The following is a 19,172-nucleotide window of genomic DNA, read 5'->3' as shown; positions in this document are numbered from 1 at the left end:
GTTAGAACTTCACTAGAAAAAGTTGAGATTGAATCTCTTACATTTCTGAAAGTAATATGGCCCATATATGCAGAAAGCGGAATGTTTTTGATATTATTTTAGTATATGCATCTACAAGATAATCACACGTGAGTTATCAACACGCAACATGTAGTTAACGAGATTACTTATTTAATGATTAATGCAAAAACAGAAGTTTCAAATTATGCAACTGAGACAAGTCTTGCTAATGTTGGTGAGTTTATTACTTAGGCTTTCAAAGACAATTGTAACCTAGATTGTCAGTGCAAGTAACTATCGCAAAAGTCTGTTGTTTATATGTATGAAATGGTTTAGTAGAATTAATGATTAAATGTCTCCAGTTAGTAGCTAAACCATTACTTTCGAGAACAATTTGTTTTGTATATAAAGATATAATGTTTTATATGAATCAACACTTGTATGCATCATGCCAATAAATTGTGATAAGCACTCCCAATTACAATTGGCTTTTGGTTAGGAATCAAATACAATCCATTTTAGAATTGTTGAATGTGCGATATATGTTTAAGTTTCTCCACCACAATGCACAAAAATGTATATTCAAAGAATGTTGAAAATATATATTAATTATGAATCTCATTGTATTATTAGATGTTTTGAACAAATTGGAGATTCAATTATGATATGAGTTTATTACTATTTTGATTTGATGGCTTTCTCAACATTAGGGGGAGAGAAATAATAGCTAGATGAAATAATTACTTGGAATGGATCATCATTATCTAAATTCTCGTAAAAAGTAATTTGAACTAGAATTTCAAAAAGATAATTCACTTTATCGCATGTTAACTGCCAAATGTATTTACTGACCTGATGAGGATAACCAAGTGTTATATATCAGCTAATGTTTTTATTTGAATCAAAGTCCAAGTAGGATAATTTGTTAAAAGAAATGAAAGTAATGCATGCCAGAAGCATAACAAATTGATTGGCTCCAAAGATGAAAATTCTCATAAAAGAGAATAATAAATCAAGATGGTCATATAGTGGAGGCGATGCTCCTGAAGAGGCCTAAAACATAACTAATTATCAAAACTCCAAAAGCGATTCAGGTACTTGAATATGAAAATTATGAAAATAAAGAGATTTCGATAAATTATGCCAATATGAGAAAATATAGAACCTTGGAAATGAAAAGTAGTCGACAACGTTTTTGCAATGTTGAAATAATGAGAGAAAATAAGGATCTTGGATAAATTTGTTGAGAAATATAAACATGGAATAAATTGGTCAAAATGGAAATATGCAATTCAAGTAGAATTAAATTCATGAGGTTTTTGGATGAGTAGTGCAAACGTCTAAAGGTATAAAGCCAATAGGGGTACAAATGAGTAGCTTTGCGAAAAAAATAAGAAAAATGAAAATTTTTGCTAAGTCTTGACATTATAAAAGGTATAATATGCTGTTGTGATGGATGCAATAACCTTTCACTACAGCAAAACAAGTTTTTAGCGATATTTTTTTATCCCTATAGGCGCCGCTAAAACAATTTGCGACGTTTTATAAGTGCTACAAAAAACGCTGCTATAGATAACGCCGCTAAATTTTGCGACGTTTTTCCCACAAACGCTGCTAAAGAACATGGCATTTAGCGGCGCTTTCCACACTAACGCCGCTATAGAGCATGACCTTTAGGGGCGCTTTCCCAACAAATGCCGCTAAAGAACATGACCTTTAGCGGTGCTTTCCTCACAAACACCGCTAAAGAACATGACCTTTAGCAGCACTTTTTTCCTAAAAATGCTGCTAAATGTCATGTTCTTTAGCGGTGTTTTTAGTAAAACGCCGCTAAAAGTCATGTTCTTTGGCTGGAAAAATGCCATTAACTTTAGTAGATTTTTACTGACCCATTTTCATTCATATAAAACCCGAATTGTCAACATAATTTCCTGTAACATCAAATCCAACCAAAAACTACAAATCTAAATGATACTTTAAATCCAACGAAAGAAATATATATATGATCTAAATTAATAAATGAAATAACAAAATATTTTATATTCAAAAGTTATATTGTTAAAATATTCTCACAATAAGAAAACAAACGTCTAAAATATTCTCATAAGCTTACACTTGAGTATGAAAATTAATAAATGAATTTAATAAGTTCGATTATGCCTCAAGTCAATCTCAAGCTTAGAAATTGATGTACGAGTTGAGCTTGAATAGAATATCGTACCCCAAATTTCAAATAGAACTTGAACTCAAGTTTACCAAAGAACTCGACTCAGTCACACCCCAATCACTACTATAATTATAATTAATATACCTAAATAAAGATAACCAATATCAATGTAAAGAATTATAATCAATCATCATGATGAAATTGATAAACCAAATATATCCATATTTAGTCCACACAGAATATCTAAATAAAAATAAATCGTACTAGAGACTAAAATTTGTGCTTGATTTGGGTTTATTTTAACACTTCTATCACCACATTTTATACAAAAATAATTACATCTTTCCAAACTTTATAAATACTAATATTCTATTTTCACACGTCATATTTCAAGACATTATATATTTATATAAATTTTATTATTCATTTTAATATAAATTGTGATAGATTCGTATTCTTTAGATGGACGATATCATTTCTAAAATTATAGATCTATCGTTAACATCAGAAAACAATTTCAATTTTCATTTAAAGAAAAAAAATCAAAATTCTACATATAATATATATTAATTTCAATATAGATTAAATAAACCAATGTTTCAAGGGAAGCAACAATTATAGGAACATTGACCCCAAAACCTACAGCTATCAATTTCCTGTTTCATCAAAAATTTGAAGGCTTACTAAGTCCAACTGCCGTTTTGGTCCCGATTGAGGCTCCGGTGCCGGGATAAGTAATCTTCGCTGCACTTGTTACCTCAAGGATAAAAATCCAATCAGACAAGTTATGAAGGAAAACACCCTACAGGAAATTTAAGAACAAGAATCCGGTGCAAATAGTTCGTTCCCAGCAATTTGTTTACTCTTCTGCAACATCTGGTATGGTTAAAATCGACTCTTTTTTGGGCCGATGCTTCTTCCACCTTAACTTACGCAAAGCCATGATCCAGGACGAAACCTTGCAGCCGGATGCTGCCATCACATTAGCTATGTTACGCAAAAACGGAACATCATCTTCTGTGTAGAAAGTAATAGCTTCTCCGGTCCTCCCTGCTCTGCCGGACTGACCTATTTGAGAGATTAATTAAACTTCAGTTTCAATAACCACACGAATAAATAAAGACATGGTACTTCCATCTGTTTAAAAAGAAGCAAGTTCTGCAACATACCGATTCGGTGAATGTACGCAGCAGCAAAATCGGGAAAATCATAATTAATCACATAGTTGACACCTTTGAAGTCCATACCACGGGCAATGACATCAGTGGCAATCAAAACCCACGTTTTGCCAGCTCAGAAGTCATTAACAACATTTTCACGCTGCATTCAATTATAAGATATCAGGATGAAGAAAATAACCATTCAGAAAGGCAAACATAAGGTTATACTTTTCGATTAGCACTAGAACGAGCACCTAGCCATATATTATGTGAAGGTGAAACATCTTCGATTGCACTTGGAATTCTTTTGTTGGTGCAGCTTCGTTAATAAGCATAGAAATAATCCTTTACCTGTGTTTCGGATAAGTCTGAATGGATGACACCAACTCTAATATTATTGAATTTCAGCTCTTCATACAGTTCATTTGCGCGTTCTTTGCTTTGTACAAAGATCAAAACCGGAGGATTCAATCTCTACTATCAAGCATTTTAGAAGATAAACACAAGAATATGGTTAAGACATACTTGAGATAAAAAAGAACGTACATGGATAACGAGAGAAAAGAACACAATTCCTTTACAATCATGTCCTAAACCTCTATCAACTAGAAAACCAAACACAATTTCGAAGGGTAAATAAGATGGATTGTCTATGTGATATATAACATCAAAATGACACAGAATGTTTCTTTCTCAAACAATAATAGTTGCAAGAGAACCAAGCTTTCTTAGCATTCGTATAATGAGCATACCTCTTGAAAACTTTGCCGAAGTACAAGTAGTTTCCCTTCTTCAGTTCCGGCAAAAACTATCTTTTGATTAACAGATTCAGAAGCCGTATTCCTGGATAAAAAAAAAAAAAAAGAAGCGTGTCAAAAAGTATTTATCTTTACTACTGAAAAATTATAATCTCATACTTACTTTCTGCCAATAATAATGCAAACAGCATCATGCATTATGGTGCGTGCAAGTTCCTTAACAGAATCAGGTAAAGTAGCACTAAATAATAAGCGTATAATCAAAGGATTAGAACATGCTTTAACCACAGAATCAATCTGCTTTATCAAGCCAAGCTCAAACAGTTTGTCGGACTCATCCAGGACAAGATATTCAACCTTGAAGAAAGAAAAAGAAATTGTATAAAGAAAGCAATGTTCAACTATGAACCTTTTTTTCGCTTTAACAATATCAACCCTGAAACATTCATAAATTGTTCTAACCATTCGGATTAAAACAAAATGTTCTAATCATAGTTTTCTCAAAATCATGAGTGCACTAAAAGCATTCAAATAAATTTCTTATAATAAACCAGAACTAATCCAATGGTCGAAAGAGCTTTTAGCATCTACTTAACTACATACTCATCCTATTGGTCTCTCTACAATCTAAGATGAGAAACTAATTGTATCCATAAAGACGATTATAAGCGCCAAACCTGCTCAAATCAAGTTTCCTTTTCTTGATAGCCGAACTCAAGCGAAGTGGCGTGGATATATCACAACGCTGCTTTGTCAAATCCGCGCTTCTTATGAGCTTTTTAGTCAGCAATTTTATATAAAATTTATTTCCTTCTGCAAGTTTTTTACACTCTCTGGTCGTCTGAGCAGCTAGCTCACAAGTAGGACACAGTATAACAGCTCTCACACCTTCAGTCGATGCATGCTGATATATGAAGGAAGCTAATCAGTAAACATGACAGTATTTTTTTGCCAAAAAATGGTTATCAGGTATTCAAAAGAAAGATACCTTGAGTTTCAAAAGCATAGGCAATACAAAAGCCAAGGTTTTTCCGGACCCAGTTGGGGCACAAGCAAAGCATTCTCGACCCTTGCACAAATGACGGCAATACATCATTTCAATTTTCAGTTTATGAGAAACTATAGCAAATCTATATAAAGCAAAAACAACCAAATACTGATCCTTTCACTTAATAACCTAATTTCCCATAAAAGAACATTAAAGATGATAGAAAAGAAAGCAGTAGGAGTTAAATAAAAGAACATACGGATAGAAGAACCGGAATAGCCTATCGTTGAATTGGTGTTGGCTCTTTAAATCCAAGTTTAGCAAAATTGTGCAATAAATAAGACTCACATTCATATCTGCAGAGAAACCAAATTTAAGAAGTAAAGGATAAATTTCAGAAAAGGGGTAAAGATCAAAACTATACATGAACTTTAATCCAATGTGCAATGCCATGCATGAACTTTGATTTTGTGCAATTTTATACAAGAAATATTTATTTGATTCAATTTTTACAAACCACTAACAATATTATCGAATTAACACCATTTTACAAATCACTAACAATATTCATTTTTTTAAATGTGTACATTTAAATCAAAATCTAAGCTCCATGTATACATATGAACCACAATTCAAGTTTCACGTGTATAATTGCACCAAATCAAAACTCATGTATCAAAATTTGATATTTATCCCTTTAAGGAAGAGCTTAATTCATAGCAACCAAAGGCAAAGTCAAATGCCAGCTAAGCTAAAAACACTTCACAATGGAACACATACACTGAGCTTAGGTCCGCGAAACTCTTCAGTGGAGACGCAACATTATTCCCAGAGACATGAATATTAAACTATTTCCGCAAAATCGAATCTGCCTAATCTCATCAACAAAACAAGAAAATTACAACAAATATAGTGCACAAAATAATCAAATTATGCATGAATTTTCAGAAGAAAACCTCCAATTTTAGGTTTATTTTCTTCTTTCTTTAGAAAGATTATCTTCTCCCTCGTCTGTTTTGTTATCTTCGCTTATAACCAGTGCTTCTTTTGAACTCTTAAAGACATTAAATCCTTCTACCGCTTCTACATTCCAATCAAGCACACACGCGAAAACAGTTTCTCATGAGGATTCAATATAGCAGCCAATTATTTTTTCAAAAAAAATCGAAGAAAAAGAAATAATACCTGAAGCTGCTTGTTTACGCTTTCTTTTTTTTCGTAGAAACCGTAACTTCCTCTAAACAGGTTCTGGGAAATTTACTTAGAGCATGTTTGGTTTGGTGTATTGGCTTTGGTGTATTGGCATAGCCAATACACCCCTAATCGGTGGGCCCCACCTAATTCGGGTGTATTAGGTCGTTTGTTTTTGATGTATTGGTAATATGCACCTAATCCATTACCTTCTTAATCGGTGAAACCCACAGATTTCTATTCCCCCTCTTTTGCCCAGATTAGCTACCAATTCAGCATCACCTCCCCCGATCCCCTTTGTTTCTCTTCTGTTCCTTCATCCGATTTCCTTCCTTGTTTCTTTGCTTTTCTTTTCTGTCGATTTGCTCCCAGTCCATTACGCCTCTTTGCTGCCGATTTGCTCCCTCCATTTCCTTTCTTTTCTTTTTCTCTCTGCCACTCTTTCGATTGCCTTCTCAACCAGTCGACCTTTTTCTTTTCTTGTTCTCTCTGTCACTCTTTCGATTGCTCTTAGTTGGTGGGTCTCCAGGTTACTGCAACTGAAAGGTAAAGGAATGGAATCACTGTAATGAGTTTCAACTCTCTTTTTTCTTTTCTTTTCTTTTCTAACTCTCTTTTTCTCTCTGTAATTAGTTTCAATGGCTGCCTTGTAGTGTCTTTAGCTTAATTCTAGGTTAGCAGATTCGAATCACTGCCTTGTTAGTGCAGTGACTTCTTCATCGATAATTGCACTGTTAACCTAATCGGTTTCCCCTTTTCCGATTACAGGTTGTTCTTCATATATCTCTGCCCCGATCAAGTCAGTACAGGTTAGTTTCCCCGATTGCATGTTTCTATTGTTGTTTATTTTCTATTGCTGTTTATTTCCCTTTGAGTCATCATATATCATTGAAGTAAAAGAGATGTTTATATTCATCTGTTGTCCATGTATATGATTGAAATATAGATTTGTTATCTCGGTCTCTGCTATCATTGATTCCGTTTATTATGTTCTTCATCATTTAGCACAGGAAGATACAGTGCTGGGATTAATTTCATCGATTTTTGCTTATGTCTGATTAAATCTTGATTAAGGATGATCTTGACAGTGCTGTATGAAAGAAACATTATAAAGCATTATTATTCTATACTACCTTTAATCTATCCCATTAAATCTTACTCAAACTTTATCATTTTGGTATGATCTAATAATTTCACTATTATAAAACTATTTTCCTTAAAAGAATGTCACATTATAAAACCATTCTCTTAAAAGAAAATCGAAAAGGAGGGAGCAAATATATGTAATTACTTAAACAACAAATAGGGAGGTATTAAATTGAAAAAAACAAAATTTAGATAGATGTCAAAAGATTAATGTTACCAAAGAAACGATAAGAAAGCATACAATTTATTGAATCATGATTTTAATTATGGATGAATAGACTATGTGATGATAAAATTTGGAAAGAGAGAGAGAGAGAGAGTCAGTGATGATGGCAACACTCCCCTTCAATCCATTTGCTCTTGTACTACAATTGTATTTTGAGGTCATTTTAAGTTGCTTACGAAATTCTTCAAGTTTGTATCCATTGATTTTTTTGATAAATAAAATGGCGACTTGATTTTTTAATCAAATGTGTTTTATCTTAATTTCATCGTTAAGTATTTTCGCATGAGTATAATGATAGTGCATCTTTACATTCTACATTCGTGCATCAATGCATCAAAAGCTAGATTCTTTGCTAGTTGTGTTACCAATTGGTTGTTGCAATACAACTTAACTGCATAGTAACATGCTGTTTTAGACATTTCAAGAGTTGTAGTAACCATATGTACATCTTCGCCTGCTGCTATTGCCTCAGTATTCGCCTTTGTGCTTGATCGTGGCACAATAGGTTGTCTCTTGCCATAACAAGAGATGATAGTGGACCCCAAATAATGTGTGTGACCATGATTTTCTATTCAAAGTCAGCCTGTTTGACTGGAAATATGAGATTGCTTGCTTCATATTTGAAGAATTTATAGGCGATGAAACTGGAAAGTCAGCCTGTTTTCTATTCAAAGTCAGCCTGTTGCTTGCTTCATGTTTTGATAGTCTGCTAGACAATGTTATTGATTTGTATTGATTTGTTAGTGACTAGAAGATGAAACTGGAAATTGTTGCATTTGTTTTGATATTGTTCTTGATTTGTTCTGAAATTGTTTTGATTGTCTGCTGGAAATTGTTATGATTGTCTGCTGGAAATTGTTTTGATTGTCTGCTGGAAATTGAATTTGTTTATGTTAGTGAGTAGAATATGAAAACAATTTACTTGATTTGTTCTTGATTTGTTAGTCAGTAGAATATGAAAATGGATATGCTAGTGACGAAAACGAGTTACTTGCAGGACATGTTCATTATTTGTGTTCTTAGATACACGAGATACACGTGATTAAACCGTTTGGTTGATAATTCACTATTAATAATAATTGATAGTAAATTTATATAAGTGAATTAAGATAATAATAAATTTAGATCTTAAAATGAAAATTGGATTTTTCGATTTGCTAAAATGAAGATTAAATCAAAACATGTGATTGATGATATGTTTTCATTTACACCAATTAAAATCGATTAATTTGTGCTAAAATTTATAAACCGATTATAAAGCGCTTGTGTCGAACATCGAGGAGTTAATTTGATTTAAACTTATTACTATTTGAATTCAACTCAAGTATATTACATTTATCTTCGAGAATGTTGAAGTTTTACTAAAAGTATTATAAAGGTCCTTTCTAATATGAAATATGAGTAAATTGGTTGTTTTGGTAAATTTCTTTGAGCAGTTTTAAAAAGTACAAAAGAAGACCTATATTTCCATATGAAAATAAAATATTTGAAGTCCATTAATATATACTAGTAAAGTTGTAATTTATTAGTACGTTAATGTCGATATTTTGTTTAAGATTTTCAAATAATCGAAACAATATTATAAATTTGAAATTAAATGGGATCACAATCCGCATTTAATTCTATATAAATAAGATGTGATTGATATAATTCAACTATGAATATTGATGGCAGTGAATGAAAATCAACAAAATAGATAAGGCCTTTTATGTTTATAATGGATTCCATATTATACAAATTTGTCTCTTTGGTTTTCCTAATGTCACATTATCTTTAATATATAAGTTTATATTTTATTAATCATAAATAATAATAATCAAAGTTATTTTGAGAGTGGAAGTTAAAATTCTAATATATAAGCTAATGGGATCTTGTAACTCGGAAAATCAAATTGAAAAAAAAATTAAACATTCCTTGATAAAATATATATTTTAAAATAAGTTGTATTCTATAATATTTTTGCTAAATTATATAAATAAGCACTCGATTATTAGTAAATTTTAGTTGATTCATTTGATTTTAAATAATTACATCAATAATTAAAATAAGGACTTTAATATTTCATTAAAATAAGGACTAATCAATAATTAAAATAATGACTTTAATATTTTATTAAAATAAGGACTAATCAATAATTAAAATAAGGACTTTAATATTTTATTAAAATAAGGACTAATCAATATTTAAAATAAGGACTTTAATATTTTATTAAAAATCAATAAATTTAATATTTTAATAAAGAAATTTAAATTTGGAATGTTATAAAAGTTTTAAAACAAGAGAATGAAGATTATTAAAGCAAATCCTCATTCTTATAAAAATAAATAATGTTGCTTAGAAAATATTTTCACATTTGAACCTACCATGTGAAGAAAATCTAATTAAACTTGGGTCTCCAAATTCATATTTATTGAACCCTTTTTAATAATTAAAATAAGGAAAATTATATATAAATTTGTTGCTTTACAAAATAAACAAGTTTTGATACCTTAATTACTATAGTTAATATAAGGGAGGGCAAGGCAAGCAGGGATCTAGCTTCCCTTGAATAAAATAGATTTATTGCAGTATTAAACCTTCTAATTATTTAGTAATACAATTTAATCGTTTTAGGATTTTTTTTGTTAGAAAAAAATTGGCCAACCAAAATCTCTAACTTTGTTGCAACGATATCATTTAGTAGATAATTTTTTTGCTTCCTGTGTTCTAAATTTGTATTGTTTATTTTTATTTGATAATGTGTAATTGCAACTTCAATTCATTGATAGTGTGTTCTAATTTTAATATGTTGCAGTAATGGCTCGTCTGCCTTTAATTGCATAAAGTGTGAGGCGTAAAAGAATTAGTCTTGCATTGACAATATGGTTGGAAATCTGTAGAATTGCGATTTGGTTCTTATTTAGAATGGGTGCCACCTTAGCCTCTGAGACTTATAGACCAAGGATTAGGTCCTATACCTTAGATTTTTATGCAAAACGGGATTATGTGAAGAGGCTTGTATATGCTAGTGACGAGACTTGTATTGAACAAGTTAGGATGAATAGAACTGCCTTTTTTAAACTATGTGAGATGTTAGAATCGATAGGGGGATTGAAGTCGTCAAGGTTCATGCTTGTTGATGAGCAAGTAGCAATGTTTTTACATATCATCTCCCATCACCGAAAAATCGAGTTATCAAGCATCACTTTAGAAGGTCCGGAAGCTGTTAGCGAGCATTTCATAGTGTTTTAAATGTTGTCACACGCTTACAAGATGTCTTATTTAAAAAGCGAGCCAATTACGTACCGATTCTTCTGACACAAGGTGGAAATGGTTTAAGGTATTAGACTGAGTTTTATATATAGCTTGTACAACATTTAGTTGACTTAGATTTAAATTAGTATTCTAACTCAAGGTTTTATATCATGTGATATAGAATTGCTTAGGTGCTCTTGATGGAACCCACATCAAGATTAGGGTGCCAACAGTTGATAAACCTGGATATCGAACCCGAAAAGGTGACATAGCAACAAATATGCTAGGTGTTTGTACACCTGAGATGCAATTTGTTTATGTTCTTCCTGGTTGGGAAGGTTCAGTTGCCGATGGACGGGTGCTTCGAGATGCCATTAGTAGAACACATGGACTAAAAGTTCCCCATGGTAAAGTGTATAGTTAGAGGAATTTGAATAATTCACTATTAAGATCAAACTTTGTGTGCTGAATTAATCATTTATTAAAAAATTTATTTTATAGGTTGTTATTATCTAGTTGATCTTGGATACACAAATTGTGAGGATTTCTTGCACCATTTAGAGGATGATGATATCATCCGAACGAGTGGCGTCGGGGTTATCAACCAAGTTCTTCGCAAGAGTTTTTTAATATGAAACATGCCTCAGCACGTAATGTCATTGAAAGATGCTTTGGCTTATTAAAACTTAGATGGGGAATACTTAGGAGTCCATCGTTTTATCCTGTAAGGGTGCACAATAGAATTATTATTGCATGTTGTTTGCTCCATAATTTTATTCGAACCCATATGAGTATTGATCCCATTGAAGCGGAGGTGGGAGAAGGATTACCTACTAATGTGGTGGATGACGATGAACCGAATATCACAAATATTCATCTATCGGATGCTTGGGCTACTTGGAGGATGGATCTAGCCAACCAAATGTTCGATGAATGGCAAGCATCTAGAAATTAGTTAGGTTTAGGGACAAATTGAGTTACAATTAATTTGTTGATGTTATTTTATGTATCTAGTTTATGAAACTTTGTACTAAACTTTGTGTTATAATTCTGTATTGTACTAAACTTTGTTGAATTATAATTCAATTATCTTTTCATTCAGCATGTGTTATTTCATTAAATTTAGTATTGAGCTTTTGATTCATGATATTGAACTAACGATATAATATTATAAATAGTAAATAATGTTAATTTGTTTTTTTTTTCTTAAGATAACTATGTCAGGTGTTCCACAATCACATGCCTCTTCTCAAGCTTCTCGAGGAAGCAAAAGAAAATGGATTCTAGAAGAAGATGCAGCATTGGTTTCTTGCATGGTGGATTTGCACAATGTAGGAACATTTAATGCTGATACCGGGTTCAAGGCCGGTTATTTGAACGAGCTAGAAAAAATGCTAGAAAAGGCTTTACCAAGAGCAATGTTGAAGGCGAAGCCAAATATTGAATCTCGGATTAGGTGCCTAAAAAGGGAATGGTCAGTCGTTTACGACATGCTTAATGGCCAAAACAACAGCAGTTTTGGTTGGGACGAGCATACGCAGCTCGTTGTTGCTGAAGATGCAGTTTGGGAATCCTATGTAAAGGTAAAATGTATTTCAAGTATTTATTTGTTTTTTTACAAAACTTATAACTAATATGATTTCCTCATTTTTTTTAGAGTCACAAAGAAGCCTCTCAGTTCAGACATCGTTCTTTCCCTTACTACAACCAACTTACTGCCATATACGCAAGAGATCGGGCGATGGAAAGACGCTCAAACACTCTCGATGTTCTTGAAGAAATACATGCCGAGGATGAACGATTACTACGATATGAATGAAGAGAGAAACACATTCTATGATCATGGGCCGACGTCTCTTTAGACGACATGGATGTTTCGCACAGATCCGCGAGGAGATAGAGACCAAGGGGTTCCTCATCTTCAAACAAGAGAAAGAAGAAATCGATGCTCGTGATAATGTGTATTCTTCATTTGATGAGGCTGCCACTTTGTTGGGGGAAAAAATCCAGGTCGTTGGCGATCAAATCAGTAGGAGTATTGCCTCCGAGGTGGTAGTTCAGCAGAAGTCAGAAGAACATCAAAAGATGGAAGAGAAAGCTTCAAATTTATATTCAGCCTTATGGTCAATTGAAGGTTTAACCGACGATCAGCGGTATGATGCTTTGAGTAAAATTCCCGATCATCCAACTCAAATGATCGTTTTCTTTAGTTTACCTTCTGTTGCCCGATTGGAATGGGTCAGAAGATTTCTTTCTCACCATTAAATATCAATGTTCAAACTTTTTGATGTTGTAAAACTATATAACATATTGATTATGATATACAATTTCATTTTCATCTAACCTTTTCTTAATATAAGTTAATTATGTTTATGCAGAATATAATTCTCAAGTTATATATTGATTTTACTAAATTGATATAAGAACATTTTATTATTAAGAATTTTATGAAATTATATATCACTATTAAATTATATTTAATATTAATTATTTTAAATTGTATAAATTCATATAAGAAAATTTATTATCAAGAATTTTATGAAATTTAATATTAATTATTAAATTATATGTAATAATTATTATTTTAAATTATACAAATTCATAAAATATAATTTATTAGTTATAATTATTTTAAATTTTATTAAATCATATATTTTAATTAAAATATATTTAATATTAATTATTTCAAATTTTCATTTATAGTATCATATATAATGATTTGAGTAAATTCATATAAGAATATTAATTATTAAGAATTTTATTAAATTATATATTTTAATTATAATATATTTAATAATAATTATGTTAATTTATATTTTACAATATCATATATTATGATTTGAGTAAATTCATATAAGAATATTAATTATTAAGAATTTTATTAAATTATATATTTTAATTATAATATATTTAATAATAATTATGTTTAAATATGATTAAAATATTTATTATTGATATTAATAATCTTATTAAAATTTAAATAACAATAACAATAATAATTTACCAAAACAAATTTTCGCTAATTATTAAGAATTTTATTAAATTATATATTTTAATTAAAATATATTTAATAATAATTATGTTTAAATATGATTAAAATATTTATTATTGATAATAATAATCTTATTAAAATTTAAATAACAATAACAATAACAATAATCATTTACCAAAACAAATTTATGCTAAGGGTATTCTAGTCATTTTAGTTTTTTCCATTATGCTATTACACCTCTATTCCATTCAACCAAACACAAGATTACTATTACGCCTCTATTCCATTACATTCAACCAAACAGATGATTTGCTATTACACGTCTAATCCAATACACCTCTAATCCAATACAGCGAACCAAACACTCCCTTAGGATTTTGGGGAGGGAAACTGATTTTGGGAAAAAGACCAAGGCATTTTGGGCCAACAAAACGGGACCGTTTCGCAAAAAAATAATACATATTCACGGTGTTTAGACCAAAAATGCTACTATTGCTCACTTTTTGTGGCGCTTTTCTCATAAACATCGCTATTGCTTTATTTATTACGGCGTTTTCCTGTTAGCGCCACGAATGTATAACCTTTGCGGCGTTTTTAGTCCAAACGCCATTAAAAACGTCACTAAAGTCCTAATTTCCTGTAGTGTTTAGATATCTTATTAGTGCTACAATTTATGAAAGAATTGACAGCATCTTATGATTGTTGTTACAGTCTTTATATTAATTACTATATAGTGGAAGTTCATATTAAAATCTTTGAAGGATTTAGAATGTTAGAAGCATATAAAAGTTCTTGAGAAATTGCTCAATATGTTTATGTAAACATTTATATGAATTGAAATGATTTGAGCATATATGGTAAATTTGACTTAGTAAAAAGTAGTTGAAGGAAGATTATAAAATAATCTAAAATACTCAATTGTATTTTTATAGAAGGATCATGATCAAATTTTGTTATAATTATGGTTGAAACTCTTGAAGAGATTAAAATATATTTCCCCAAAAGTCTTTCTCACTTATGACTTCCAGGAGAATGATAATATAAACTTTGGCAAATTTGTTCAAGTGATCGTTTGAAAAGTTAGCATTCAAGATTGAATACGTAAAATTTGAGATATCATGTGATGTTGTCATGAAGGGAGTAAATACGTATTGTACTTTTTTTTCTTTTAATCGATGTTTTGTCCCATTGGGTATTCCTAGTAAGATTTTTAACGAGGTAACATGTTAATACATATTATAGATATGGGTACTATTTTCCTTCACTGAGAAAATTTTCCCACAAGATTTTAACCTTAGTAATATTTTAACGAGGCACATTATCTACTAATGAACATCTAAGGGGGAGTGCTATGAATATTTTGTCATTAAGTGAATGTCCATCAATATCAAGATAAGTTTGATGTACTTTAAGACTTAATAGTCATTGGAAGTAGAGTTTTATTTCATTTATACTTTTCATATCTATAAATATAGATTTTGGAAAAGTATTATAAATATCCCTATTGATCAATAAAAATACATTCTCTTTTACTCTCCTATTTATCTTGCTTTTACTTTGGCAAATTACATAAAAAAAGCCCCATTTTTTTAAAATTTATCGAAATGGGTATTTACCGGAATAGGCCCATACCGAAAAAGCGCGTCCACGTCAGCGCAATGTCAGGGTACGTGATAGGAAAACGCGTCCTCAAGGGCACGCTTTGTCCACGTGGACAGAAAACGCGCTGACTGGGACGCGTTTTCCTACCACGTTAGCGCGTCCCTGGGGACGCTTTTTCCCTGCACGTGAACAGTGCAACGGCTATTTTTTGACCGTTGGTGAACCCCCCAACGGTAAAAAAAAACCATAAAACCCCCCACCCCTTCATTTTTTTCACAAATTAATCCTTTCTCTATTATTCTCTCAATTTCCTCTCAATTTCCTTCCAAATTTCTCTCAAATCTCTATTTAATCTCAATTTGCTCTCAATTTCCTCTCAAATTTCTCTTAAATCCCTATTTTTTAATTATTTTTAAAAAAAGTTTAATTTTTTTTGAAATTTTTTTTAAATCGTAAAAATTTGTACGAATTTAGCAATGGCCGGAGATTTGATTCGTCTTGATAACAAGCACATATCCATCGAACAAATGAAAATGGTAAATTTTAAATTTATTTTTTAAATATTATTTAAGATTTTTTTATTTATGCATTTTTAAATAATTATTAATTTATTATTTGTTATAAAAGTCTGTAGATCGGATATTGGAATGCTATATCCGTAATATGCATGGTCCACCATCACCGTTGGTAGAGAATTACATGTGGGAAGCGGGTTTTTGGCACGTGGCGACGGTAGGCCGGGGATGCAAGTTGGACGTGAAACTTATCAGTGCGTTGATTGAGAGGTGGAGACCTTAGACGCACACATTCCATCTTCCATGTGGAGAGTGCACTATCACTTTGGAAGATGTCAATCTGCAATTGGGATTGCCGGTAGATGGGTACCCAGTCACCGGGTCTGTTCAATCTGGCGATTGGGGAGCGGTATGCTACGAGCTTTTGGGCGCTATTTCAGAGAAAATTAACGGAGGTCGGATCGAGATGGGCTGGTTACGAGACACATTCCCGGATCCGAATGATGATTCAACCGAAGTAAAAAGAATCCGATATGCTCGGGCATACATTCTTCAGATAATTAGAGGTTATCTGATGCCGGACTTGTCACGGAACCTCGTACATCTAAGATGGCTGCTGAAACTCGTTGATATTAGAGCAGTTGGTGAATTGAGTTGGGGATCTGCCATGTTGGCAACATTATATCGGGAGATGTGCGGAGCGACGCGACCGAGTAAAGCGAAAATCAGAGGTTGCCTGTCACTACTACAGTCATGGGCATGGTTTCGCTTTCCATTTTTACATCCTCAAGTGGACCACCCATATACATTCCCACTCATAACGAGGTAAATTTTATATTAGATTTTATAATTATTACGTAGATTTTAAAAATAATAGTATGCTAAAAATTTGTTTAATTAGGTGGAACCATCCGGCAAGTTATGCTCGATTACCTACCTCTCTTGAAGATATACGACTTCTATTAGACCAACAGTCGGAAGCACAAGTAAGGATTAAATAAAATTGATATTTATTTGTTGAGCTAGTCGATTGGTATTTAGTATTTATTATTATGTATTATGTATATAACTAATATTTCCATCATATTCATATAGTTTCAATGGACACCATACGAAGATCTGACAATTCGGGAAGTAATTCCGGATGAGTACCTCCAAAATCCGAACACTTGGCATGCGAAAGTACCATTGGTCAACTATGCGACCGTGGAGATGCACCAGTCAGACAGAGTATTACGGCAATTTGGATGTAGACAACCGATTCCCGTAGCACCTGGGGTGTTTGATGATCAGCACAAAATCGACCTACGGCAATTGCATACGGATTGGCCTAGATTTTGGTCGTACTACATCCAAATGTGGGAAGATTGGTATGATTATATACCTACTCGGGAACCGATCATCGTTCCGGAGTTAGCACGCATGCCGGAATACATGCCATGGTTTAAGATCCATGGCAAGCCGTATTTACTGTCGGCAGAGGAGAGGCAGTGGCAATTACATGTCCAAAGGGAACAACGTGGGCCTTTAAATCCAAGACGAATGGACGACGATGCAGGCCCATCAACGAGGCCCAGACATTCACCTGGCCCATCATCAGTGGCCATTCAATCACCAGGCCCAAAGAGAACACCGACACAGTCACTCGACCCAGCAGTTCAATCGACGTTACCCATGACACAGCCTGTTCAGATGATGCCAGGTGCGTATCTTAGCCCTTTTATGTATCCTAACCCTTATATGTTTCCTTTTCCGAGTCCTATAGCAGGTTGGAGTCCATGGCCCGGTTCATCTCCATTTTTTGTTACGCCAAGTGGACCGCCGATGTATAGGCCAATATCGCACGAGGGATCGCAAGAGGGGCTGTCGAGGAGCTCTTCTTTTTACCAATCCCCATCACCGTATGAGTTTCAAACAATTCGCCGTTGGTGATGCAAACACCTCCACAATCACTATTCTATCAAGGTGGCTCATCGTCCCAACATCGACAACCAGATACCCTACCGGAGGAACCAGAATCCCCGCCGGAGCAACCACAACCCCCGCCAGAAGCTGGACAAAGGAGGAATCCAGCACGTAACCGTCGACGGCCGCCATGTGGCACTGAATCCAACGGGCACGGAGATTGGTTTTTATTTTAATATATTTGTACAAATATTTTGAATATTTTGATATTATTTGATGTAATAAAATAGAAATTCTTCTACATTATTTCATGTACTAAAATAGAAATGTACTTTTACATTTTTAATATAATAGAAATTCTTTTAAATAAGGCAATATGTTGAATATTTCTATATTATTTCATTTAATAAAATAAAACGTTGTTTTGAATAAAGTAATTGTAATTTACTTTAATATTTTTAATAAAATAGATTTTCTTTTAAATGAGTCAATATTTTGAATATTTGTACCAATTTTCGATTTAAAAAATATAAATAATATAATGTTTTTTTCAATAACGTTCAACTATTACGATTTGGGCATGATCGGCTTGTATGGCCTGGGTTCCTACACCATTCGCACAACTTATGTTGACTGGCTGTTTCTCGGATATCCATATTGTTACGTATTCTAGTTGAGCAAGGTCGACCCTTTGGATGTAGATTGCCAACCAGTAGAATTTGATGCTGTTCCCCAGTACTTATTTCCAGCATCAAACATCGACCCATCGAGGTGCATGTCTCATCCACCGACAGAGTGTCGTACAGGGGTTATGTATTCCACACCACTACCAAACATGGGCTGCTCCGTGTTTTATAACCCACTAACCGAGTGTCGGGCAGGGGTCGCGTATACCTTTCGAACACTAGTCACAACTGCATCATTTGGTGATGTAAATTGTACGTATAACTCAATATACGGTGCTCCACTAGCGAGATGAGTCTGCACCATTGCCTCCAAGCTACGAGCACCTCTTATGTCGAACGAATCATATGTCATCGGATTAACAGAAGAACAAAATTGATACGTAATAGACAGAACTTTCATTGCAGTTGTTCCAAATATTTTACACCTAATTCTTTTACGAAGTTCTATCAAATCTATGTTCTGGTTAAAAACCAGTCGCACTGTATTCTCCGATAAAAAAACAACACCATTCTCGGTGTGGCAAACCTCACCATCATAGTAAATAATAGCACTAATGCATTCACTCATTTTCAATTTCTATCCTTTTTAGCCTCTCTAATTT

At 32.7% G+C, this 19,172-nt stretch overlaps 1 pseudogene; it reads right to left on the bottom strand.

Annotated features, from left to right (window-relative positions):
- Positions 1-2,715: 2,715 nt before the first annotated feature.
- LOC105795932 (DEAD-box ATP-dependent RNA helicase 57-like) lies at positions 2,716-18,922 on the bottom strand (annotated as a pseudogene).
- Positions 18,923-19,172: the final 250 nt, after the last annotated feature.

Source organism: Gossypium raimondii, chromosome 3 (assembly GCF_025698545.1).
Source record: "Gossypium raimondii isolate GPD5lz chromosome 3, ASM2569854v1, whole genome shotgun sequence".
NCBI classification, from domain to species: domain Eukaryota; kingdom Viridiplantae; phylum Streptophyta; class Magnoliopsida; order Malvales; family Malvaceae; genus Gossypium; species Gossypium raimondii.
This window is presented reverse-complemented; position numbering and strand designations above follow the sequence as displayed.